We start from the raw sequence: 27282 nt of genomic DNA, 5'->3' as shown, positions 1-27282 counted from the left end.
GGGTGCTTTGAATTTGTGGGCTTTCCCGGACTGCTTTGGAAACATCTCATGCAAATCCAAACAGTATCTGGGTCACAGATAGTTTTTGACCAGTAATTTCTGAATATACTTTTAGTCTTCTAGTGTGTATAGAGATGGTAGGCCTATTTAGAAGATATAATAATTTGAATAATTTAGATAGTTTGATACCTTTCTACCAATAAGGATCTTTTTCATAACAGTTTGTCATTCGAGGAACCATTTTCAAGGCCAAAAATTTTATTATGCTGAACCGTAAATAAAATCCAGTCATCTAGTGCTCTTACCAACAACTTAAATATGCATGACCTTTTGTTTCTGAATATGTCTTTTTGGTGCCTATGTATATAGAAATTCAGTCCAGCTTTTTAACCAAGAAACAGCTTGGTGGAAACATGAATTGTATCATTGTAGTTGACAAAACATTTTAGTCTATAGCTCTTATTACTTTAGAAGCCTGTCAAATGCTATTTAGAAACTTTCTCTTTCGTCTTGGTTATAACAAACCAAAAGTACCTAGAATTCTATGGGACATAGACTGTCAGGAAATGTTGAGTGCACCATTTTGTGGGGAAAGCAGAGACTTTTACAAGAAGACTTCAATATGCAAATAGAGAAAGACTTAAGAATATGCAAATGAAAAGGATTTAAGAATGAGGAAGAATTTAAGAAGAGAGAAATCAACATGCGAAGCAAATTATTTCATACTCACTTTGACACCCTGGTTTTGTACACTATACTGAAAATGGGGTTGTTAAATTTCTGCCATGACAGAGAAGATTTTGGGGGGAAATCCCAAAGATGACCACAGCCTAAAAATGCACAGCTTAGAGGGGAGTTTCCAATGGACTTGGCCTTTGGCCAAGCCCCAGGTCATTCATTCAAAGTCACCCCCCCTACTTTATAACTAAATGCTTGTCCTGGTCTAGCATGGCACTTATGCATAGAAAATAGGAGTTAGTATTAAGAATCCTCCGGCAGGAGAAATGAACTGTGAAGGAGTGAGCTTGAGTCGCACTAAAGGACCTCAACCAACATACTGTTGAAAATGATCACCTCTCACTGAATTTGAGTCTAAATGGTATAGCTTGCTCATTTTGGGCTCCAGTAAAAACCAGCACCAACAAATGACTACTAGATTGCTCGTCATACGATACAGTTTTGCCTCTTTTTCTAATTTGTGGGAAAGGCGAAGAACCATTTGTAGGCATCTTTTATATAAGCTATAGATGTGCAGAAAGTGAAAAATAGAAAAAAAAAAAGCTTTCAGACTGCATGTCATGACATTTTGACACTTAGTTCTTTACTGACATCTTAGTTCCCACCATCGCACTCCAAGTAGAGTGTAAGAGTGTTTTACCTGGTTACAACAAAGAGAAAATGGAGCAAGAATGCAGCTTGGAAGTCTGACGGACTTGAGTTTAAATATCACTTCTGACCTTGGACAAATCACTGAAACTTTCTGAGCCTCGGTTTCCTCACCTTCTAGATAAAAATGGATACTAATTCTTTTCTCTTTCAGTTATTGTGAGATTGAATGATCTGGATTAGAGAACCAGACTACATCTCTTAAAGACATGGAATCTGACATAGTTTTTTTATATTCCCAGTGCTTGGCAAAGAGTAGACATTTATAAATGTTTACTGAATGAATGAACAAATGACATATTGAAGCATTAGCAAGTACAGGCCTGGCTCAATAAATATGTGTTCAATAAATGTTACTTTCCTCTGGGTAAGGTGGCAGTGGGATTACTGGCAAAGTTCAGCCTGAGACATTAACAACTCCCTATTTCAGCCTAGATGAGATTAAGGCAGGAAACATTACCAAATATAGAAATTACCATTGGTCTACTTTCAAAAAGAGCAAAATTGAAGGGACATGTAGGGAAGAACAAACCTCATCACGACAAGATCTTTTGCATGGGTGAAATATCATTTTTCTTTGAGGAATTCTGCAATTGAGCCATGGGGATGCAGTTGTGTTCTTTTGGTAATTATTTATTCCTTTACACAAATGCTTAATCTTTTGGAGAATACCTCAAAGTATTCTTCTGAATTAAACTGTTATTTGCCATATTTTTAATGTGAAAAGTCTGAGCAGATTATTAAATTGGAGTCTCCAATGTGTCATTCAATATTCTAGCAATTTAAAAATTATATCATTTAAGTAAATGTTTAGATGATCATTTCCATACATGTGATTATTGTATTTGTTATATTATACACAATGCATTTAATTTTTCATTACATTGTAAAGGATACTGTTATTATTACTTAAGCCATGTAATTTTTTTTTTTTTTTTGGCCAACAGAAACACTGACGGAAAGATAACATTTCCTATTTCCAATGTATATCAGAATTATTTTGAATGTTTATAAATTATTATATGAATAAGAGTTTATACTCTTATACTTTTTATAAGGTATCATATAAATGACATAAGGGGAAGTGAATGCATGAATTGAATTTTATCTATATAGGGGTTTCTTTTCAAATAATCTGTACAGGAAAGGATGAGTTAATGTCATTTTCCTGAAGCTATGCTTTCATACTTGAAGACACACCTTGTGTTAACAATTTCAGGGCTTGTTTTTTAGTAAGTCAAGACATCACTGGAGTAATAAATCTTTATACGTGATGGAAATTTTGAGTTAATTGGCATTACAAATTCTTGGCGTGATAACTCAGGACTGGCATTGATCAGTATGACTTTTTCAAGACAGGTAGGCATGGACTATAAGAATGAATTGTATATCCAAGACAGGTACCCTTGTGCTCTGACTACAAAATTTAAAATAAATGTTACTAAATTCATAGAAAGTTCCTGAGCGAACCTAAATGGGTGGTGGAGGTAGATTCATTGAAAAAGAAAAGGCACCCTATAAAACTACTAAAGCTCAAAATCCAGAGGAAAACATGAATTATTTTGAGGGGGAATGGTGAAGAACTGATATAATCTTCCAAATCATAGCAACTAAGTATTTTGGGCTATCTTCCGTTATAAATAGTAAAATACGGAGCAGGTGATAGATTTTTTTTTTAAGGCACTTAAAAAAATTTTATAGCTTTTAAATTCAGAATCTAGAAAAATGAACCAGGAGGTGGGCATATATTCTGACTCATGAAGGGGAAATTGGTGGCTTCACTCAGCCTTGTAGGTTATACTCTGCTTTAAACTAAGATCTGTAAAAGCTTCCTATGCACTATAACATTCTGTAGATGTTGTTGTTGTCACACTTTCACATCTTCACCTTTGAACATGGCATATATAAATATCTATTATCATAGATAATAGCAGATAATACCAATTAAAGACTATTGATGCAGTTTTGACTTTTAGCTACTATAGCTATTGAATGAGAACTCTGCAAATATTATAACAGCCCTGTTCCAAGGAAGTGGCTACAAATAACACAATGGGCCAAAACCCAGACCCTCTATGGATCTTGAATTATTTCCACTACTGCAAGGCATAGGCCTTGTATTTGAAGAACATAGTATCTTTCCCTTCATGCATACTTATGCACATGGATTGTGAACTGCTGCCTTCTCCCATTGGTGATGACATCAGTGCAATTTCCTACATTTTAGGAAGAGGCTTCATTTCAATTCCTGAGACAGTCTCCAGTTTCTTGTTGGGAATAGAAACCCAACCAAAGCCAGCCTGTTCCCCTGGGGCAGTGGTAATGTGCTTGGCCTCAGCCAACCACTTATTGTCAGGGGTCAAGATGTGTCTTTGTTTAGCACTTCCCACTCGTCTTTGCCACAAAGCCCTCACTCAATGACTTCCACCCTAAGTGGTACCCCAAATTATATTATTATAGTAGATACTCTTGTGCTTTGCCCAGAGCCCCTCTTTTGGGTTGATATTCTGTTATGAACCTCATTGAGTGCCCCCAGATTCATATGTTAAAGTCCTACCCCCACCAATATGGTGGTATCTAGAAGTAGAGATTTAGGAGTTAATTAGGCTTAGATGAGGTCATGAGAGTGGAGGGCTCCATGATGGGATTAGTCTTCTTATAAGAAGAGGAAGAGACAGAGGTCTTGCTCTCTCTCTCTGCCGTGTAAACACAGAGAAAAGGCAGCCGTGTACAAGCCAGGAAGTGGGTCCTCACTCAGGGACAAAATTGGCCAGCACCTTGATCTTGGACTTTCCAGCCTAGAGAACTAACTTCCTATTTCTAAGCTACACAGTCTATGGATTTGGTTATGGCAGCCCAAGCTGACTAATACAGTATCTATTCCCCAGCTACTGAGAAAATCAGCAGCTGAGGCTCACAGCTGTGTCCCTCACTGAGCACTGCCTTGCCCATGTAATAACACTTTTCCAATGGAGAGGCCAAGGCCAGAGAGATGCAGGAGCAACAACAAGGATTCAGCTCTTTACCTCATTTTGTGAAACTCCCAATGGCTACCGCAGCTCCCGCTTGTAGGATTAGCCCAAAGACTGATATGCAACCAAATTGCCAGTCAACTCCCCACTTTGCCTAATCTCATCTTCCTCACCTCCATGCAGGCCTGTCCCCTGAGATCACTTTCCAGTGAACCTTCTGCATGCCACTCTTTGACTCAGAGTCTATTTCCAGGGAATCCTATTTAAACTAGCTGTGATCTCTTAATTGTGAATATCATCACTTCTTAGAGACTTTTAATGTTCTGCCTCACTCATCAGAATCTTAAGCATCAAAGTTATTCTGAGTTGATAGAGAATCTGTGGAGTCAGCTCTTCATCCTAGAATCCTAGTTCTCTTGCCTCTGGCTCTGTCCATTCTCTGCATCTTTCCCTTCACCCCTAGCCCCCTCCTCAGCTTTTTCCACCTAACCTGAGTCCATGCAGGTTGTACTCAATGCTCTAGTGAGGCATGATTGTTCCTTAACACCAAATCCCACTGCAGTGCAGTGGTTCTGACTTTTCTGGTTCCCAGACACATTTGGATTCTGGTATATTGGAGCTCACTTAGAGCGATTCCTCTGTGTCCTTAATTACGACACTCAATAGCCAGTGTCATGCCACTAGGTGCATAAAACTGTTACTTGCCCTTTCACGCCTCTTAAATATTTCCAAGGCAAGGTCTTTACATATTCCAGAAAACATACAACTTTCAGAGATTCCAGGTGGCTCTCATACTACACTTTTTAACTCTCTCTGTTGCTTACCTAGAACTCTGCAATGAAATATGTAAACTATTCAGCTCAACATTGCTTCTGAAAAATATGATAAAATCAACAACATTATCTGTTGTAGCAAAAACAAAAATTACCCACTGATCTAAAAATTTGGTAGCACGCTACCAAAGGAAGTTATAATATACTTGTTGAGAACTACTTCTGAAAGTCTAAGCTTTATAGTAATTGCTGTATACATATGCAGGGCACTGTATGCAGCTATTTAGAAAGTCCTGAGTTCATTCCATGGTGAGCTACCTGAAGCTGAACTTGAACCAACATCTTACATCAGGAGCATGTTGTCCAGAGGGTATAGACCAAGATGGAGAGACCTTTTACAGAATGGTACGTGAAGAGGACCTATTCATGTTTGGCCCTATCAGGCCTACCATGCCCAGTACCACCTCCTACTGGGACATTTATATTGTCAGGACTCATTAATCAGCTTCCTCCAGGCTGTGTACCCATCATTTTTCAAAGCGGACTGAGAAACACTTGTATCAGAATCACCTGGATTCTATGAAAAATGCACATGCCTAGATCCCATCTCAGACCTACTAAATCAGAATCTGGGGTGTCATGCCCAGGAAGATATGTTTTTAGTAAGCTTCCCATGTAGTTTTTTAATGCCCTCTGATGCTAAGAACCACAGAGTAATCAAATGGGCATATAGAAATGAGAGGCCTGATTTCTTGATGGGAAAATGAGTCTGGGACTAATCTTTTCATGATTTCCCTTCACTTCTACCTCCTAGTGCTTCTCTTCCCAGCATCTAGTTCCCTCTTGCTTTAAGTTCCTAAACCCACCTCTAACCATCTGCTCTGTTGTCCAACAAAGTGGCAACTAGTCTCTTCTTAGCAAATCCCCAATCATCAGACAATGCTCATCTGGGCCTCAAGGCGGACATCTGAGCCAACCAATTCACAAGGGCACAAGTGAGGTAATAGTAGGCCTTTGATTTTGCCAGGACTTTTTTGTGAAAGCTCCTTTCTCTTTTTTTCTTTTTCTCCTCCCTTCCTTCCTTCCTTCCTTTCCTTCCTTCCCTCCCTTCCTTCCTTCCTTTCTTCCTCCCTCCCTCCTTTCTTTCTTCCTTTCTTCCTTCCTTCCTTCCTTCCTTTCCTTCTTTTTCTTTCTTTCTTTTCTCTCTCTCTCTTCCTTCCTTCCTTTCTTTCTTTCTTTTCTCTCTCTCTCTTCCTTCCTTCCTTTCTTTCTTTCTTTCTCTCTCTCTTTCTTTCTTTATTTCTTCTTTCTTTCTTCTTCCTTCCTTCTTTCTTTCTTTCTTTCTTTCTCTCTCTCTCTCTCTCTCTCTCTCTCTCTCTATCTCCCTCTCTCTCTCTCTTTCTTTCTCTCTCTCTGTCTCTCTGTCTCTCTCTCTCTCTCTTTCTTTCTTTCTTTCTTTCCTTTCTCTCTCTTTCTCTCTCTGAATGTGGGGATGGGAGATTTCTGAGGTGAGACACACTAAATGGCACACCAAGCCATCTGAAGTGTTAGTCAACAGCTAAATCCCTTTTACTATTTTTGTTTTACATTTTTTCCTTTCCTTTCCTTTTCAAAATTTCTTCTTTTCTCTACTTGTGAACCCAACGTTTCTCTAAAAGCACTATATTTTTTTCCACGATGATGCTCTTGGAAGCAATAATGGAGGTTCGAACAGAGAGCAGTCAGGAAGTGATGGGGTTGGGAATCGGGCCATGTCTACTAATACTGTGTACCCTTAGATATTGTTCCTATTTATCTAACTATCTTGGTGATGTGTAACCCGTGTTCCCTGGACTGGATGCTGCGAGGTGTCACATTCAGAGAAACTCCAGTCTGACTTTAGGATGCAGAAGAATAATGAAGATATTTTAAAACTTCTGAAAAATCGTCAGGCTTCTCTGCTTCTCCCTGAAGTCCCCTGCTAAATGTGTCTCCCCTCTCCACCCCAGAGTAGTTCCCTCACTATTTTGCTGTTGAAGCTTTGCCCCCTCTTCCACACTGCATCCTCATATGCCACACTCCCCACGTGGGCGTGCTCTGCCTGGTTCCCTGGAAAGAGATATCTGGTCTTTGGCTCTGCCTTTTTTCCAGTGAGAATCGGCTTGCTTTCTTCCCCCCGGAAATTCTGCTGAATAACATTCCCATGCCTATCTTACAACGAACTGACCCACTGAGTCATCCATAGAGTGCAGTACCACAGGAATCTGAGGGGAAAAAATAGCCATGTCCTCTCCAAGCCTACGAATCATAAGCTGCCAGAAGAGAGGAAGACAGGAAAGAGAAAGGGAGAGAGTTCAAGTCTGATTAGTTCTTTCAGAGAGTGAAGATATCTCTTTTAAAAGGAATCCTTACCGCCGCCTCCTTTTTCTTTATAAAACACCATCAGGTACATAGTAGGTACCCACTTCATATTGGTTATATAATACCATTCTACAAAAGAGACAAAATGAGATTTCTAGTTTATCATCTCAAATGGATTTTATGTAAATTTTTTAAATGAATATATTTATTTTTGGCTGCATTGGGTCTTCGTTGCTAAGTGCGGGCTTTCTCTAGCTGCGGTGAGCAGGGGCTACTCTTCGCTGTGGTGCCCAGGCTTCTCGTTGCGGTGGCTTCTCTTGTTGTGGAGCACGGGCTCTAGGCACGCGGGCTTCAGTAGTTATAGCACACATGCTCAGTAGTTGTGGCGCACGGGCCCAGCCGCTCCGCGGCATGTGGGATCTTCCCGGACCGGGGCACGAACTTGTGTCCCCTGCATTGGCAGGCGGATTCTCAACCACTGCGCCACCAGGGAAGTCCCGTAAATTTTTGAAATCTTATGAATTCTCTTAAAACTTATCTCTGGGACTTCCCTGGGAGCGGCTGGGCCCGTGAGCCATGGCCGCTGAGCCTGCGCGTCCGGAGCCTGTGCTCTGCAACGGGAGAGGCCACAACAGTGAGAGGCCCGCGTACCGCAAAAAAAAAACAACTTATCTCTAATCAAATATAATTACAGATAAAAAAATAAGTAAGTCTGGGATTATCTGCCACTTTGTGTTACTTGGGCTACTGCTACTGTCTAGTTATGAGTTGAATGTACTGATAAAATTCTAAAATATATCCAAGATCAAAATCAAGATAGAGGGAAGAGGAGTAACATTTATTGAGTATACACACTAAAGCCAGCTGCTGTCCACGTGTCACTTCATTTATATTGCAGTAACTCTCTGAAGGATGTGCTGTTATCTCATTTTTTGAATGAGGAAACTGAGGCTCAGAGTGGTAAAGTAACTTGCCCAGGGTCACATGAACAAACGCAGTGAAGAGGATTTGCACTCAGATCTGTCAGGCTCCCAAGTCTGTGATCTTTAGCCACTATAACATGCAGCCTTTTGATTCTGAATGTTATTTTACTTTGGGGAGTTGTCTTGGGCTTACTCTAGCTATTTCGTAGATGATGAAGAGTCATTTCTGTCTAGTTAAGCTTTAAACACCAAAGAGCAAAGTGCATCATATTTCTACATATGAAAAGCCATTTGGAGTGTAGTATAGAGGATTGTCGCTGTGAAGCACTCTCACACATAGTAATTGCTCACCCAGTACAAGGATCTAACACAACTTGCCAGAGTCTTATTTATTATATTGTACTAGAGCCAGAAAACCTAGAAATCCAGTTTGGTATTGGCTTTCCAACTCCTGAGCTGAAAGGGAGCCAGGTAAAGCAAGCTGCCTTTCTCATGGTCTTTTTTTCCAGAGGCCCCAAGCTAAGACATCAATCACATTTGCCCCTATATTCCAACTTGAGTTGTAAAGTGTGCGAGTGTGATTCAGCCCCACTTGTTGAATGTCTACTATTCTACTATCTCATTCTTTTTTTTTTTTTTTTCTCTTTTTTTCCACTTTTAGCTCAAGTTTCTGGGCATATAAAGATAAAATGTAAAATGTGATAGGTGCATGCTTTAATGATTTACAGAGGTAGATTCCAGCTTCCTTTTAAGGCCAGAACTATGGATTTTGCTTTTGTTTTATTGTTTCTTATCTAACCAACTGGGCTGTAAGTTTTCTTTAGGACAGGATCCAGGTCTCATTCATCTTTGAAGCCTCCTCTCTCTCTCTCCCCACGTGGCTTATCCCAGTGTTTTGCACATTGGAGGCCTTTGATACATGCTTATGGAAATACATGTGTGAATAACTGCAGATGATAGAGGCATAGAGTTCTATTTTGTCCAATGCCAAAAAAAGGTAGCCTGTGTGTCTCAATGGTTTAAAAACTTTTGTTGCAGTCTAAATAGGTTTGAAATGTTTAGTTCAAAATTGGCTCAGACTTCTGTGTAACTTAGAATGCTTTCAGCGGCAAGTAATGGAATAACCAACGAAAAGCAGCTTAAGGAGGAAGACTAGATGAGATGATATGACAGCAGGTCTGGAGGAGGTGTGGTACACAAACAGTATCATCAAGGACCCAGGTTCTTGGCATCTTTTGTTGTTGCTTCCTGAGTGTCTCATTGTCACCAGATGGGTGATTCACATCCATACATCTTGTCTTCCTAGAACTTATTTCCAAGGTAAGAAAGAAGAGGCAGAAGAGGGTTTCTTCACACAATTTCCCCTTTTGTCAGCGTACTTCCCCTTTCCTCTTATTGGCTAGCCAGGATCACGTGCTCATTTTATACCACTGGCATCTGGTGAACAGAATTACCACACAGTGTAATTGGCTTGGACCAGTCATGGTTCACCCACTAGGAATTAAGGAGGGTTGCACCTTTTCCAAGTTATCTTTAAGTTAGAGCCCTGTTATCCCCTACTTGAACAACACTAGAAGGAAGTCATGAGGAGTAGGTGTTGGCGAGGAAAACAGCAGCATCTTTTACCTCCTATGTGAAATAATTTGTCACCAAGCAGTTTCTGCCAGAGATGTGAGCTAGTTTGTGAAATTCTTAGACCCCAATACAGGGGCAGGGGACTCCTATTTTTTATTGCATACCTATTACTTACATACATTATTTAATTTGATCCTCACACCATCAACCTAGGAGGTAGGTATTTTCACCAATTTACAGATGAGGATACTAAGGCTCAAGGAGGTTAAAAAAATTGCACAAAAGCTAGAGACCATCGTGAGATTCAAATCTATATATGTCTCACTTTACAATCCATGCACTTTTCTCCATGTTTTAGGGTCTAATGGTTAATTTTATGTGTCAACATGACTGGGCTACAGGGGTGTCCAGATATTTAGTCAAACATTATTTCCGGTATTTTTGTGAGAGTGTTTTTATTTTTTACTTACTTATTTTTTGTATCTTTATTTATTTATTTGGTTGTGCTCGGTCTTAGTTGCCACAGGCGGGCTCCTTAGTTGCGGCATGTGAGCTCTTAGTTGCGGTATGCATGTGGGATCTAGTTCCCTGACCAGGGATCTAACCCAGGCCCCCTACATTAGGAGCACGGAGTCTTAATCACTGCACCACCAGGGAAGTCCCTGTGAGAGTGTTTTTAGATGAGGTTAACATTTAAATGGACAGACTGAGTGAAGCAGATTGCCCTTCCTAATTTGGCTGGGCCTCATCCAAACAGTTGAAGACCTGAATGAAACAATAATAACACTCTCTTGATTAAGAGAGGTTTCTTCCTGCCTGATGGCCTTCAAACTGAAACATTGGCTCTGCCTGGGTCTTGAGCCTGTCGACCTTCAGACCAGAACTACACCGTGGTTTCTCCTGGGTCTCCAGGTTGCCGAGTCACTCTGTAGGTGTTGGGACTTGTTATCCTTCATAAATTGTGTGAGCCAATTTCTTGTAATAATCTATATATGCTTATATAGAAAGTATTTACATTATATATATGAACAGAAGTAAATAAATACACACACACATATGCACATCCTATTGGTCTTGTTTCTCTGGAGAACCCTAACACATGGTGAGAACCTCTTTTCAGTTTTGGAAGTCTTTAGCCTTAAGGAAAGACCAAACTAGCTCTTGAAGTTCTGTGACCCAGAAAAGAAAATATCCCAGCCTACGCTAGGAGTACAGAAAGCTTAATGGAAAGGTTTTTCAAATCTTAGTTGAGGGATGGAAAAAGAACGTATGCTGCAAGGCTGCTTTCGGTAGCACTAACATTCTAGAATGCCACATCCTGCACAGAACCAGAGAGTTTTGACTACAGCACAGCAGTTCTTAATCTCTATGGTTAGGCATCCTGTTGGGTTTTGATTAATTATGAACTATTACATAAGGTATTTGTTACCTATAAGAATTAAATATTGAAGTTTGACAATAAGAATTAAATATTGAAGTTTGACAGTGCTTTTTTAAATTTATAAATTAGAGGAACAAAATTCTCACTTTCACTTATTTGTGTTCCAGGGTAAAGCAAAGCCTTAGGTGAGAGAGGAATGAGTGGAGAGCCAGAGAGCGTATTGGAGGACGGCCATGCTTCCCACAGAGGAGGAATACTGTGCAACCTGGGTGTCCTGACAGGAAAATAGTGAGAACCGTTTCTTGCCCTAAATGTATTCATGGTATCACACTTTTGTGAAGAGTCTCTGGAGGCTGGGATATTATACCTTTTAGTACTTCTTTCTTGGAATGAGTTAACCTGGGAAATGGCTCTGCCCCTGAACTTAAAGTCACTCTTTCCTCAAAACATTGATTCTCTAATAACTTTAATAGCACTAGTCTATTTTACTGCCCTAAATTCTATCTAAAAGAAAATCTAACAAAATGTTTATACCTTAGGTTGAAAGGAGAATAGAAGAAGAGAATTATCTAAAAAATAAAGATATCAATATTTTATACAAAAAAATTAGTTAAGCTGAATATTAATCCAGTCTTAGAATGTAAGAGAATTCTTTCTATTTTCTTTTTGTAGTTACTAAAAAATTTCTTCTTTATTGTAAAAAACATTATGGCGTGATATCAGGTTATTTTTCCCTAATAAATTTAAATACACAGTGTGGGAAAAAAAAGTGCAAAATTAGCAAATTGTCCTCAGTTTAGCGAAAAGTGGGAAGAGATATGCTAGGAAATCTGCCTTTGCTAGAAATTAGGCACTGTACTATCTGATTCCATACATTCATTAGAACAGCAATGAGATAGTAGCTGTGGACAGTTCAAGGTTAGGAAATAGTAGCTATGTTTAGGTCAAGGTCAGATCCAGATCTTAAGCTTCATCTCATCCTCTGGAAGTTCTGTAGTTGAATTATCTCTGAAGATACATCATTGAGTATATAAGGAAGCTACACGATTACAAAATTATTGTTTCATTTATTTAATAAGTTTTAGGTCTTGGGTGCTTTTACTACTGAAATATTTGTTTCGACCACATCTATTGCTTTTATTCTGTGAATGTAAGGGAATTCTTTAGGGTATGGATTCCTAACCCCCCAGAATATTTCATGTCAGATTGCTTTCAAATTTGAGAACACAGAACTTTCGGTTTGGTGGTAGGTCTTAACAAGGTTCTGTGATGCTGTTGGTTTATTAAGCATAAAGCATATGAAGCCTGGTTTTCTCAAAAGCTTACTTAGTGGCATCTTCCTTACCATGTAAAGGAATCCCAACTGTACTTTTTTCTAGATGGAGTTTTCAGATGCAAAAGAATAATACCCTGACAGAACAGAGTAGTTGGTCCATTTTTAGTCCATATTGAAGAAGGAGAAGGACAAGAAGAGGAAGAGCAGAGAAGGAGGAGGAGGGAGAGAAGGCGGAGGTGGAGGAGGATGAAAGAGAAAAAAGAGGAAAAGGGGGAGCAAAGGGGGAGGGGAAAGGGGGAGGGACAAGGGAGGGTGCAGAGGAGACAGGGAGAAGGAAGGAGAAGAAATCAATGGCAATGTGATGCTTTATCTTTGACTTTGGACATGTGGGAGGCATCTGGATATGGTTTCCTGATTAATGTGATTTTCACTGGTGGCCATTATCTAAAATTATTCAGTATCCACATCCTATGATTCAGAATTCTGGAACATTACCACACCTACAGAGACTCAGTGGGTTTGAACCAATAAAGAATTTTACATTCCACAAAGGTTAAGCCAAAATGACAAAATAACACAAGAAACAAAAAAATACCCCCGACTGAGGCTTTAAAAAGGAGCGCCTGCACCTCAGCGAGGATGTGGCTGGGGCCATGTTCATGGCAGCGGGCAGTTCAGCTCCAGAGCTGTTCACATCAGTCATAGGCGTCTTCATTACCAAGGGTGATGTGGGAGTGGGGACCACTGTGGGCTCCGTGGTGTTCAACATCCTGTGCATCATCGGTGTCTGCGAGCTCTTCACCAGGCAGCCATGTGGCTGACAAGGTCTTGGTGCTCCAGCCTGGTGTTGGTGCTCCAGCCTGGTGTCAGTCCTGAGCCTCTGAGGTGGGAGAGCTGAGTTTAGGACACTGGTCCACCAGAGACCTCCTGGCTCCACGTAATATCAAATGGCAAAAGCTCTCCCAGAGATCTCCACCTCAACGCTAAGACCCAGCGCCACTCAACGAACAGCAAGCTACAGTGCTGGACACCCTATGACAAACAACTAGCAAGACAGGAACACAACCCCACCCATTAGCAGAGAGGCTGCCTAAAATCATAATAAGTTCACAGACACCCCAAAATACACCACCAGAAGTGGACATGCCCACCAGAAAGACAAGATCCAGCCTCACCCACCAGAACACAGGCACCAGTCCCCCTCCACCAGGAAGCCTACACAACCCACTGAACCAACCTTACCCACTGGGGGCAGGCACCAAAAACAACGGGAACTACAAACTTGCAGCCTGCGAAAAGGAGACCCCAAACACAGTAAGTTAAACAAAATGAGAAGACAGAGAAACACACAGCAGATGAAGGAGCAAGGTAAAAACCCAACAGACCAAACAAATGAAGAGGAAACAGGCAGTCTACCTGAAAAATAATTCAGAGTAATGATAGTTAAGATGATCCAAAATCTTGGAAATAGAATGGAGAAAATACAAGAAACGTTTAACAAGGACCTAGAAGAACTAAAGAGCAAACAAACAATGATGAACAGCAAAATAAATGAAATTAAAAATCCTCTAGAAAGAATCAATAGCAGAATAACTGAGGCAGAAGAACGGATAGGTGACCTGGAAGATAAAATAGTGGAAATAACTACTGCAGAGCAGAATAAAGAAAAAAGAATGAAAAGAATTGAGGACAGTCTCAGAGACCTCTGGGACAACATTAAATGCACCAACATTCAACTTATAGGGGTCCCAGAAGAAGAAGAGAAAAAGAAAGGGACTGAGAAAATATTTGAAGAGATTATAGTTGAAAAATTTCCTAATATGGGAAAGGAAATAGTCAATCAAGTCCAGGAAGCACAGAGTCCCATAAAGGATAAATCCAAGGAGAAACACACCAAGACACATATTAATCAAACTATCAAAAATTAAATGCAAAGAAAAAATATTAATATTTTGTAATATTTTAATATTAATAAAAATATTAATATTCCCTTGTATGTTATTTGTTGCTTTTCCCTTAATAAGGAATTCCCTTAATTCCCTATTAAGGGAAAAGCAACAAATAACATACAAGGGAATCCCCATAAGGTTAACAGCTGATCTTTCAGCAGAAACTCTGCAAGCCAGAAGGGAGGGGCAGGACATATTTAAAGTGATGAAAGGGAAAATCCTACAACCAAAATTACTCTACCCAGCAAGGATCTCATTCCAATTCGACAGAGAAATTAAAACCTTTACAGACAAGCAAAAGCTAAGAGAATTCAGCACCACCAAACCAGCTTTACAACAAATGCTAAAGGAACTTCTCCAGGCAGGAAACACAAGAGAAGGAAAAGACCTACAGTAACAAACCCAAAACGATTAACAAAATGGTAATAGGAATGTACATATCGATAGCTACCTTAAATTTAAATGGATTAAATGCTCTAACCAAAAGACATAGACTGGCTGAATGGATACAAAAACAATCCCATTTACCACTGCAACAAAAAGAATAAAATACCTAGGAATAAACCTATCTAAGGAGACAAAAGACCTGTATGCAGAAAACTATAAGACACTGATGAAAGAAATTAAAGATGATACAAACAGATGGAGAGATATCCCATCTTCTTGGATTGGAAGAATCAACGTTGTGAAAATGACAGTGCAAATTACCCAAAGCAATCTACAGATTCAATGCAATCCCTATCAAACTACCAATGGCATTTTTCACAGAACTAGAACAAATGACTTTCACAATTTGTATGGAAACACAAAAGACCCTGAATAGCCAAAGCAATCTTGAGAAAGAAAAACAGAGCTGGAGGAATCCAGGCTCCCTGACTTCAGACTATACTACAAAGCTACAGTAATCAAGACAGTATGGTACTGGCACAAAAACAGAAATATCAATCAGTGGAACAGGATACAAAGTCCAGAGATAAACCCAAGCACCTATGGTCACTTTATTTTTGATAAAGGAGGCAAGAATATACAATGGAGAAAAGACAGCCTCTTCAATAAGTGGTGCTGGGCAAACTGGACAGATACATGTAAAAGAATGAAATTAGAACACTCCCTAACACCATACACAAAAAGAAATTCAAAATGGATTAAAGACCTAAATGTAAGGCCAGACACTATCAAACTCTTAGAGGAAAACATAGGCAGAACACTATGACATAAATCACAGCAAGAACCTCTTTGACCCACCTCCTAGAGAAATGGAAATAAAAACAAAAATAAACAAATGGGACCTAATAAAACTTAAAAGCTTTTGCACAGCAAAGGAAACCATAAACAAGACTGAAAGACAACCCTCAGAATGGGAGAAAATATTTGCAAATGAAGCAACTGACAAAGGATTAATCTCCAAAATATACAAGCAGCTCATGCATCTCAATATCAAAAAACAAACAACCCAATCCAAAAATGGGCAGAAGACCTAAATAGACATTTCTCCAAAGAAGATATACAGATTGCCAACAAACACATGAAAGGATGCTCCACATCACTGATCATTAGAGAAATGCAAATCAAAACTACAATGAGGTATCACCTCACACTGGTCAGAATGGCCATCATCAAAAGATCTACAGACAATAAATGCTGGAGAGGGTGTGGAGAAAAGGGAACCGTCTTGCACTGTTGGTGGGAATGTAAATTGATACAGCCACTATGGAGAACAGTATGGAGGTTCCTTAAAAACTAAAACTAGAACTACCATACGACCCAGCATTCCCACTACTGGGCATATACCCTGAGAAAACCATAATTCAAAAAGAGTCATGTACCAAAATGTTCATTGCAGCTCTATTTACAATAGCCAGGAAATGGAAACAACCTAAATGTCCATCAACAGATGAATGGATAAAGAAGATGTGGCACATATATACAATGGAATATTACTCAGCCATAAAAAGAAACGAAATTGAGTTATTTGTAGTGAGGTGGATGGACCTAGAGTCTGTCATACAGAGTGAAGTAAGTCAGAAAGAGAAAAACAAACACCGTATGCTAACACATATATATGGAATCTAAGAAAAAAAAGGTCATGAAGTTCCTAGGGGTAAGACGGGAATAAAGACACAGACCTACTAAAGCATGGACTTGAGGATATGGGGAGGGGGAAGAGTAAGCTGTGACAAAGTAAGAGAGTGGCATGGATATATATACATACCAAACATAAAATAGGTAGCTAGTGGGAAGCAGCCGCATAGCACAGGGAGATCAGCTATGTGGTTTGTGACCACCTAGAGGGGTGGGATAGGGAGGGTGGGAGGGAGGGAGATGCAAGAGGGAAGAGAGATGGGAATATATGTATATGTATAACTGATTCACTTTGTTATAAAGCAGAAACTAACACACCATTGTAAAGCAATTATACTCCAATAAAGATGTTAAAAGGGGCTTCCCTGGTGGCGCAGTGGTTGAGAGTCTGCCTGCCAATGCAGGGGACGCGGGTTCGTGCCCCGGTCCGGGAAGATCCCACGTGCCGTGGAGCGGCTGCGCCCGTGAGCCATGGCCGCTGAGCCTGCGCGCCCGGAGCCTGTGCTCCGCAAAGGGAGAGGCCACAACAGTGAGAGGCCTGCGTACCACAAAAATAAATAAATTGATTAATTACTTAATTTAAAAAAAAAAGATGTTAAAAAAAAAAGATGTGGCACATATATACAATGGAATATTACTCAGCCATAAAAAGAAACGAAATTGAGTTATTTGTAGTGAGGTGGATGGACCTAGAGACTGTCATACAGACTGAAGTAAGTCAGAAAGAGAAAAACTAATATCGTATGCTCACACATATATATGGAATCTAAAAAAAAAATGGTTCTGAAGAATCTAGGGGCAGGACAGGAATAAAGACACAGACATAGAGAATGGACTTGAGGACACGGGGATGGGGAAGTGTAAGCTGGGATGAAGTGAGAGAGTGGCATTGACATATATACACTACCAAGTGTAAAATAGCTAGCTAGTGGGAAGCAGCTGCATGGCACAGGGAGATCGCCTCGGTGCTTTGTGGGACACCTAGAGGGGTGGGATAGGGAGGGTGAGAGTGAGATGTGAGAGGGAGGGGATATGGGGATATATGTATATACATATAGCTGATTCACTTTATTATAAAGCAGAAACTAACACACCATTGTAAAGCAATTATACTCCCATAAAGATGTTAAAAAAACAAACAAACAAAAAAACCCAGTACCCCCAAATCCAGAATATGGAAAATATCTGCTATTTAAATTAAACAAGGTACAGCATTTTTTAAATAAATTGAATTGAATTTAAAAGATTAACTTGATGGAGGTTTGGGAGGATTCTTGCATTCTGTAGTATCATATAATATTATAATGATCAAATCTGTAGATTTATTGTATTATAATAATATCAAATAGATATTCCTAATCCAAGCAGTCTTTTTTCAAAAAACCACAGAGGGCATAAATATCCATATACACAGTGCAGTTGGAATTGGTGGTAAATTAATTTTTCTCTCCATTTATGGCAACAGACCTAAGTGCGTACCCAAGGGGCTTAGAATTAAGAATGAGGAAAACACTACTTAATAAAGTTGGGATCAGGCATTTAAAAAGAATTCTTAAGCTTGAAATTGCTAGAGAGCTGGCCTGTTTATAGGAAATAGTTCTGCTAGAATTAGAAGTGGAAATAAGGAGATGATAATGAAATACAGTTTAACCAGTAAAGGGTGGTGAACATATGTATCACGCCACACCATACAAATATGCTGCCAGTTTAGATATACGGTTGTGGTTCCTTTTGCCAAGCTATTCTATTTCCTGTTAGAAAGGCTAACTCTGAAATACTGTTTTCAGGAAGAGGGAATAGAACAAGAGCTTCATTAAAATGCTTAAATTATTTCTTCAAATTCCTCTTTTAGTGTTTGTCATAATGAGATGATATTCTTATAAGTCACCCATTTATTCATAGCTTGTGGGAAATAAGGTTTCAGTCTTGACTGCTTACTAATGTTCAAGCATCCACATCTGGAAGTCACTAGACAGTGTTGTTTTAGGTGAAAGGTCAGAATCCAAGTGGGAGATGACCTATCAATCAGGTTCTTGTGTCACTTTCATGGTTACATTCCAGCCATATTTATCTCTATTGGGCAGGGGCGACTTGAAGTGGCTTTCTCTCCTCTTCCCCCTATAATGCAAGGAGGTTGTTCATCCATGACCAAATATTGCTACTTCATTTATTTATTCATTAGCAATTGTGAAAAACAGGTAATTAATACCGAGGAGGGAGAGATAATTTATCTATTACAGTATGGATTTTTTATTTTTTGGTTTAAATATGAAGTTTACTTTGGTCCCATTCGAGGAGTTTATAACCGAACGCTCGAGGAGGATGGTGAGCTTGTCATTCCTTTTCCGCACCACGTTCCTCAGACTCCCAAGCCTTCCATCATCATCCTCTTTTCTCAACCTGCTAAATTCCTATTGGCCCTTCAACACCAAACTCAAATAGCCTCTTTTCTCTGAAGCTTTCCCTAGCTCCCCTGGGCAGAGTCTCACAGAACGATCAGAACTCCTTCCTCTCTGTTGCCCCTATAACGATCTGCTTGCACATGAGTTTTCATCTATTATTCCACATCTATTCCTGTTGTCCAACACAGGTGACTGGTGTTTACTGGCAATCAGTAAATACTTGTTCACAAATGACCCGTTTTAAAACAGTTTGTCATCTATCCTCCCATCCAAGTATCACATATATCAAGGCATTCCACATGTTTACACTGTTAGAGGAACAGAAAGTAACTAACAGGATGGCAAGGGTTAACATCATTCTAATCCGTTTGAATTAACATTAAGTTTTAGTATGCAATCTATCTATTTACCTATCGATCTGTCAAATCTTTTCATTTTTGCAATAGAAATGGCCTTTCAGGTTGCCATCTACATATATTTGTCAAGCCAGTCTTCATGGAAATGTCTGTTTACATGGGCTTAAGAAATATGTAGTATTGTTTTCATAGAGGCTTAAGAAATACTTGGCTGAACAACATAACAGAAAAAAAAAAAAAAGACTTGAGGAACAAAAAGTACCAAAGAAAACTTAGTATTCATCAGAATTAAAATTAGCCAAAGGAAAACAATAATCGTAAACTAGAAGCCTTTTCCTGCTATTTGGATCATCAGTTTTCATCTCCAGCAGCTTCCCCTCCTGAGTCCCTGTCAAGTCACAAAAGAAGTTCCCCATATGGGTCGATTACTCTGACAGGCAAGGCTATCTCGTGACTTAAAAGTCTCTCTCTAAAATATGCAAAAGGGCTAAGGGGAAAGTTCGAACTGTGAGCAAGGCCTCGGCTGCCTTGTTACAAAGGCTCACCCTTGTGACTACATCATTATCGCCCCGGATTATCTGCTCAGAGCAGCGGAGGCCTCACATATCTAGAATCAGGACAGAGCAACCTCCTCAGTTCTCATGCTCTGAAGTCTCTCATTGGACTGATAATTGTCAAGCATTCCTTCCTCTTTCAGCCACCCAAGGCTCACGCCCACCAGGGAACAAAGAGTCCCTTTGAGGATGAATCTTGAGACCATCCCGGCCCCCTAAAAATTACATGCTGGAAAATTTCTAAGTACTGAAATTATTGTGTTCCTTTTTAGAGAACTCTCTGTGGACCTAACTCTAGGAATAGGTTATCACAGGGAGACTTCCCTCAAACCCAGAAGGGAAAAAAGGACACTGCGGAAGAGGGTCAAAAGGAGAGTCGATGAAATATATACACTGTACACGTCTGCCCCTTTACCAGGGCCTACCTTAGATACCATTTGCAAACTGTCTGCGCACCTCTTGTCTCATTTGAGTCCCAGAACCTTTCTGTGAAATTGTTGATATATTATTCCCATTTTAAAGGTAAGTAAACTGAGGTTTAGTGAGACAACTTGGCCAAGGTCACACAGCTAGGAAGGCAGGTCTTTTCACGAGAAAGCATAGCCTCTCACCCCTCGACTACAGAGCTTCTTAGGTTAAGCAGGGAAAGTCCCTTTAACCAGAGCCATCCTCATAACATAAACTTCATAGGAAGGAGCCTAAGACTCCTTTACAACCCCTCATCTTATTGACAAGGAAACACCACCAGAACCCGCAGTTCAAAAGTTCTGGTTTCTCTGTCTTTAGCAGAAAAAAGCAAAATTATGAGACAACCAGCTCACATCAGCAATTTCGTGAGAAAACCGAGAGACCAACTTTCAGGGAAAGCCCACGGTCAGTGGCTATTCAGGACCCTACAATGAGAAGTGAAGTTTTCATTGTTGACCCCAAAGAACTGCAACGTTCCAGCTAAATGCCTTCGTGATCTGTGGGCTTCACACTCTGGGACAAAGAGGATTCCCCTATTGAATATGAATATATTGGCAATATTCATATATTGGCAAAAGGTTATTTTGTCTGGCTTCCGTTTGTTTGCCTTAAAGTCATTTAAATAATTGTACACCGTGCAAAGAAAAGATGGTACTTGCTACCTCTTTTGTAATTACCCACATTTCCCTAAATACTGAGGGTATGCACGCACAGTGTGTTCTGGTGTACAAAATTTTAAGATACAAAAGCAGAGCATCTTCTAGTAGCATCTATGGTGGAGTCCTTATAAAAAGCCACTTAGGATTCAAGAAGGAAGTAGTTACATTTCCTGGGAAAGAACAGTGAGGACTGCATATTCACCTGCTCTGTGATATATGCATGTGGTTTTCATTTTATTTAAAAATCACTAATAGAAATTGTGCCTTTTCTCATGCCTCCCACTGTCCTTCAGTGCAGGATATATTACTCATATCAGACCCCAATTTACCTCTGGCCCACACAAACCTGCTGTTATCTTGCTGATTGTTACTGTAAATTACTGACATCAGCAAAGCTTTGTCAGGAAACTGAGGTAATTGAAAATTCCAGAGAAGTTGAAGAAAATGCATCTCAGATTACTTTGGGCTTCTTTCTCTTTTATTTAGTTCATGTTCCCCATCTGAGTCGTTGCTAAAATAGCTTAAAGGCTATGCTCACGTTCAGCATTAGGTAGTAGGCTTATTTATTCATGTTCCCCTTTAACCCACCTCACTGGGATTGTAGTGAGTTTTGCCTCAGTAATTTTACAATTCGATCAATATCTGGATGTCAGCAGTGTACGTTGTTGCTGTTGTATGTAATTAGTGGTTATGTGAGAAATGAAGTTGCTAATCTATGTGGGTAAAATCTGTGCCCCAATATAATCCTGTAAACGGTTTTCAAAAATCTTCAAGTGTGTTAAATTACACATTTCTGGTTTGCATTGGGGTCCTTCCACAGTTCCTTATTTTTACATTGCTCACTTTCTATGTTATTTTCTCTCTTGTCACTGAATTATTCCTCTATTTGGCTAATGACCAAGGTCAGTGGGGACTAGATGTTGCTGAAAATCTCTTTCCAGAGGACTCACACATTTTCCAGGTTCTTTCTGGGTCTCCAGCTTTGTAGTAAGTGCTGGAGGCAGAATGTTCACAGTTTTGACCTTCTAAGAACACATTGCCTTTGGGAAACCAACCCATGGATAGCGCATTCACGAAGCATGTACAGAAGCCCAAAGGAGATGCACATCTAAGACTAGGGTTTCAGGAAAGACGGACTTAAGAAAGTGACCTTTGATCTATGTTCTGAAGGACAAAAAAAAAAAGAGGTATGTTCAGGCAGATGCAACTGGAGAGATGGTGAGAGCTGATGGAAAGGGAGACAAGGAGGAACCAACACATGAAAGCTTTGTGAACCAAGCTAAGGAGTATGAGTTGTATTTTGGGTGCTTTGGGGAACCACTGAAGGATTTTAAAGTAAGGCTTTGCATAATCAAATTTGCACCAGTGAATTAAATCAGTGTACATTTATTGAATATCTACTTGGTGGCAATAACTCACGGAGAGGTGGGACTACAGATAAGATGGTGCCGGCTTTAAAAAGCTCACACGTTTAGGTAGAAGATTGACATGAAAGCATAAAAGTACCAAAAGAGCACTTTTGGCCAATATCAGAATGTGGAATGAGTTAGAAGGTGATAAAACCACAAGCATAGTTACAGGTGGCAAGGGGAGGGAAGGGCACTAGTTATTTCTCTTGAGCATATTCTTTCAACCATATTTAAGGAGATATGTCAACATCACAGTTATTAAGGCTGTGAGGAAGCAATGTTCCAGAAAGTCATATGTGAAGAATATCAAGACATATCTTTAAAGAGCCTAAAAGGGGGCGTTCCTCTATCTGCCAGCTCCTCCATGGACCCTCAGTGACAGCTCTCTTCCCTGCTGTGTTAGAGCCAGGAAGCACCTTGGGTGAGACCAGGGCCAGTGCGACCAGTGAAAAGGCTATTTAGGGCAATTCTTGAGATTTGATGTACGCCTGAAACAACAGAATGATGATGGTGATTGAGGAAGAGGAACAAGTAGGAGAGATAACAGGGGCTATGACTCACAAGACCTGATAACCCATTTAGAGATATGGCATGATGACTCTCAAGATTTCCACCTGAGTGACCCAGGAAGTGACAGTCACCAGGTTTTAGGTGGGGGATGGTGGGCGGGAGGGAGACACGGCCACGTCCATCTTGGACATGTCAAATTTGAGGTGCTTTGGAGACAATCAGGGGGCGATGTCCAGTATTCATTTGGATGTGCAGGTCTAGTGCACAGGAGCAAAGTCTTACTGGAAAGATGCATTTTTGAGTCTTTGTTGAAAAAGAGACTTCAGCACAGTGATCGGAACGAGGAGAGCAGAGAGCCCCAGAGGGACCCTGGAAACGCTACCATTTAAAGATTGAGTTGAAGAAAGCAGAGCTTGGTCAGTGGGTAAGAAGAAAACCAAGAAGACTGTGGTTAGAGATTTAAAGGAGGACTTTTAAAGAGGAAGTCATCAATGGAGTTAAAAGCTGTCTCTTCTGTGTGTAAAGATGTACTATGATTTTCAAAACAAATTAAATACATTAGGTGGGACTGTTATTGCTAGTAACATGCAATAGCTGACTAATGGCATATAAAAAATACCACAAAGCTTGGAGAAAAGCAAATTAAACCAGGCTTTTAAGATGATATACCATCTTCTAGAAATACAATGTAAAGGATGGCATGCTGGCTTCTGTGAAGAAGACGTAGAGTTGGGTGTGTTTTTCTTAGGAAAGAGATGAGAGATTTTCAGTGAACCATCCCCTGACTTTCTTACCTGCACCTTCTGTGGTCCACTCATGGGTAGGTGGGCAGCGGTAGGCAAGGAGTAATGGGGCAGAACGGAGTTCACAGCCACATCGGAGAATGTGTCCCAGAACCTGGTCTCACTGATTCCCAGCTTGAGGCCACTGGCTACCAGAGCAATACATCAATACATCAAAACACACCTCAGCTGACTCACTCCTGCCTCGGGCTTTCATGTTGCCTTACTCACAGAACTCACAAGATCCTCCCCAGATCTCAGTGATGCAAAGACGTCACAGGAATTATTAGCCGATTTCCCAAGAGACTTGGGGCTGAAAATGGTTAAGATCCTACAGCGGTAATGAATCAGGGGAGAGGGCACATTTCACTCATTTCTGGTACTGAATTCAGACTGCCAAAAAACACAATAAAGGACTGCTTGGATTCCACCCCCCTTTCCTTTCATTTAAAAACGTTACTGTATTTCTCTGACATTTCCTACCTGAAGCAAGGTTTCGGTTCCCACACAACACCCTTTTCCTCTGCTTTCTGGTACTTCCATTATCTCGGCCTGCCCTCTGACACTGTTTCCCAATTTATGTTTTCCTTTCTCATTTCCCTCTTCTTAGCACTGACACAAGCCGCAAACCTATAACCATAACGTCTGACTCACTTGGTGCTTCTCCTGTTAATGGACACCATGTGGAACAGGAGGCAGGAAAAGACTTTACAGGAAATCAGACGATAATGCTTGCACTTTGGTGCCCTTTCAAATAAGAATTTAATTATCCTAATGAAAAAGATTACCTTATAGAAGACATTTGGGTAAAAGAGTAAGCAGTTTGTCTTTTTCCCGATGACACGCATCTCAAAACTATAAGGGATATTCCTGCTGATCTTTATGTGTTAAAGCCCAGGCACCAGGAGAATGGTTGGATCAAACACTGATCTTGAATGTTTAGACCAACCCAGAGACTGAAAACTGAAAGCCTCACCATGGTTTGTTTGGGGCCTGTATTAGTTTCCTAGGGCTGCTGTAAGTACCACAGATTAGGTGGCTTAAAACAACAGAAGCGTATTCTCTCGCAGTTCTGGAGGCTAGAAGTCCAAAATCAAGGTTGGGGGGCGGCTGCTTTCTTCTGAGGGATCTGTTCTACCTCTCTGTCCCAGCTTCTGGTGACGGCCAGCATCCTTGGCTTTCTTTGGCTTGCAGTTGCCTCACTCCAGTCTCTTTGATTTCACATGGCATTCTCCCTGCCTGTGCCTGTGTTCAGATTTCCCTCTTCTTATAAAGACACCATCCATACTGGATTAGGGTCCACCCGAATGACCTCATCTTAATTTGGTTATATCTGTAAATACCCTATTTCCAAATAAGGTCACATTCATAAGTATCAGGGGTTAGGACCTCAGCCTACCTTTTTGGGGAGGGGCACAGTTCAGCCCAAGCGGAGGGTTAGTATCAGGCACCATCTTCCCTTCCTTCAGGGACATGTGAGGTCCCAATTTTCTGGGTCCTCACCTGGAATCCAAACCTTCTGTTCTCCCAATAAAAGTGGACTTTCCTGGGCCCCACTCCCTCAGGACTCAACTCTCAGCTATAAACTGATCAATTAATCTAAGGGAAGATGACAATAGGCAAATATTACCCCTCCCAGCTATTTGCATTGAACAGATGACTTCCTGGAGACAGTGCCTTAGCATACAGGTGCTGATGGAAATTTTGCAGTGGGTAACATTTTCTTTTTGAGTGGACAGGTCTTTCTATGACCCTCAAATCATCACTGTCTCCTCCACCTATGAGAAGGATGGTTCCTGTCTATCTGTTTCTCTCTTAAAGGAAAGTTATTACCACAGACAATTTGATCTATCTTTGCATTGCTTGCATTTATTCATCCCATGATTGTAAGTGTGCCAGGAGAGAAGATTTGCTCCTCATGAGGAAGTCCATCAAGTAGAAGAATTTTATTTTAGAAGATGCCAACCTGGGGATCAACGACGAGGAATATGATCCCATTCTAAACCGTGGATGATTTTCAAAGAATGAACAGGCGAGAGGGAGAGAATTCGGTTGCTAGGAAAATAGGATAAAATAAACATAACCTCCCTCTCCTCTTGTTTTTCCATCTTGGTGGGGGCTGTGCTTCCTAGTGTTGCTGTGGAATGTTTGTCCTTCCCATCTCAGTAGTGACAGACTCACAGGGATGCCTACATGTCTGCCTCACAGGTGTGGGATCCGATACTTGCCAGCTTAGTGAGACTTTGGAAGAATCTCCCACAGTGGTTGTAAAGAGAAAAGGAGAGAGATAATAGTTCACTGGCATCAATAATCTACTTCCCCAACCAGCTGAACGTCTGAATAATAGCCTCAGCACTTGCCCTGCTACTCCCCCTCCCCTGGCTCTGCCACTGGCAGATTCTCTTCCCTTCTCCACAACTGGGAACTCTATAGGGAGCAGATTGTTTTGGCTGGAATTAGCCGGGCACAGATGGTACCACCTGCTGCATGTTCCTTACTTCTTACTGGCTCCTCTCTCAGCTCTGTGAGTTTTTGTATTTTCTAGAAGTTCAGGGGAAGGGGAGATGGCTGGGGCCCTTGCTCATGCCTGATTCTAGCACAGCTGTTTTGAGCAAACTGGCAACTGCGGGGACTGCACTGGGCCGCGTTGACTGGGGAAGGGGCTTTCAGGGTAGCGTGCCACTGTGGCGGCCCGTTTGCTGTACCTAGTGCTTTCGTTTCCAAAATACAAACTTCCTTTGGCCCCAAATCATTTCTGTTTTCCAGGCTGACAGATCTGCCCATGACCAGACGCAAGGCAGGTGGTTTTGTGAGAGTCTGAGAAATGAGATTTCTCTCATTCTAAACTCAGAAGGGCATAGAAGGCTACTGCCCAGTTTACAGGGGAGGGAATTATGATGAGACCACAAACAGGTTGCTAAATTCACTTCTGGGCTATTTACTGGGAATAATAGCCCATGTCTTCTGAGTTCCTCAAGGTAAACCTGACAGATTAATGAACTCCATTTTCTCACCAATGAAATCATGGCATGGGACTAAAGGACCTAAGAAGTCTCATTCCTTAAAATTCTCTGAATATTATCTGCCGAGTTGTTCTTGAATGCTTCCTTACAGGAGATCACACTGTAAATCATTCACATGGCTGAGACTTGTTTCCTTACTGGTCTGATTTCATCGTCCCTTTTTTACATGCTTTGTTAGACTGGTGTTTTTAGTCTTAAAAAAATCAAACCCATGTCTGCCTCAGGTACTTGCACCTGCTCTTCCTGGAACGCTCTCGCTCCGGCTCTCACACCCGGCTCACTTCTTCTCACCCTTCAGGCTCAACTCAGACACCACAGCCCTAGAAAGATTTTTCCTGACACCCCTCCCTGCGCTCCAGCTGAGGTTGCCTGTCCTCCAATTCCATCTCATTCACTATTAGAGCACCTTCTTTTATTTTCAACAGAACACAGTCTTATGTGAAGTTCTCTTACATAATTGTT

Source organism: Lagenorhynchus albirostris, chromosome 6, assembly GCF_949774975.1.
Source record: "Lagenorhynchus albirostris chromosome 6, mLagAlb1.1, whole genome shotgun sequence".
Taxonomy (NCBI): Eukaryota; Metazoa; Chordata; class Mammalia; order Artiodactyla; family Delphinidae; genus Lagenorhynchus; species Lagenorhynchus albirostris.
Note: the sequence above shows the minus strand (reverse complement) of the source record.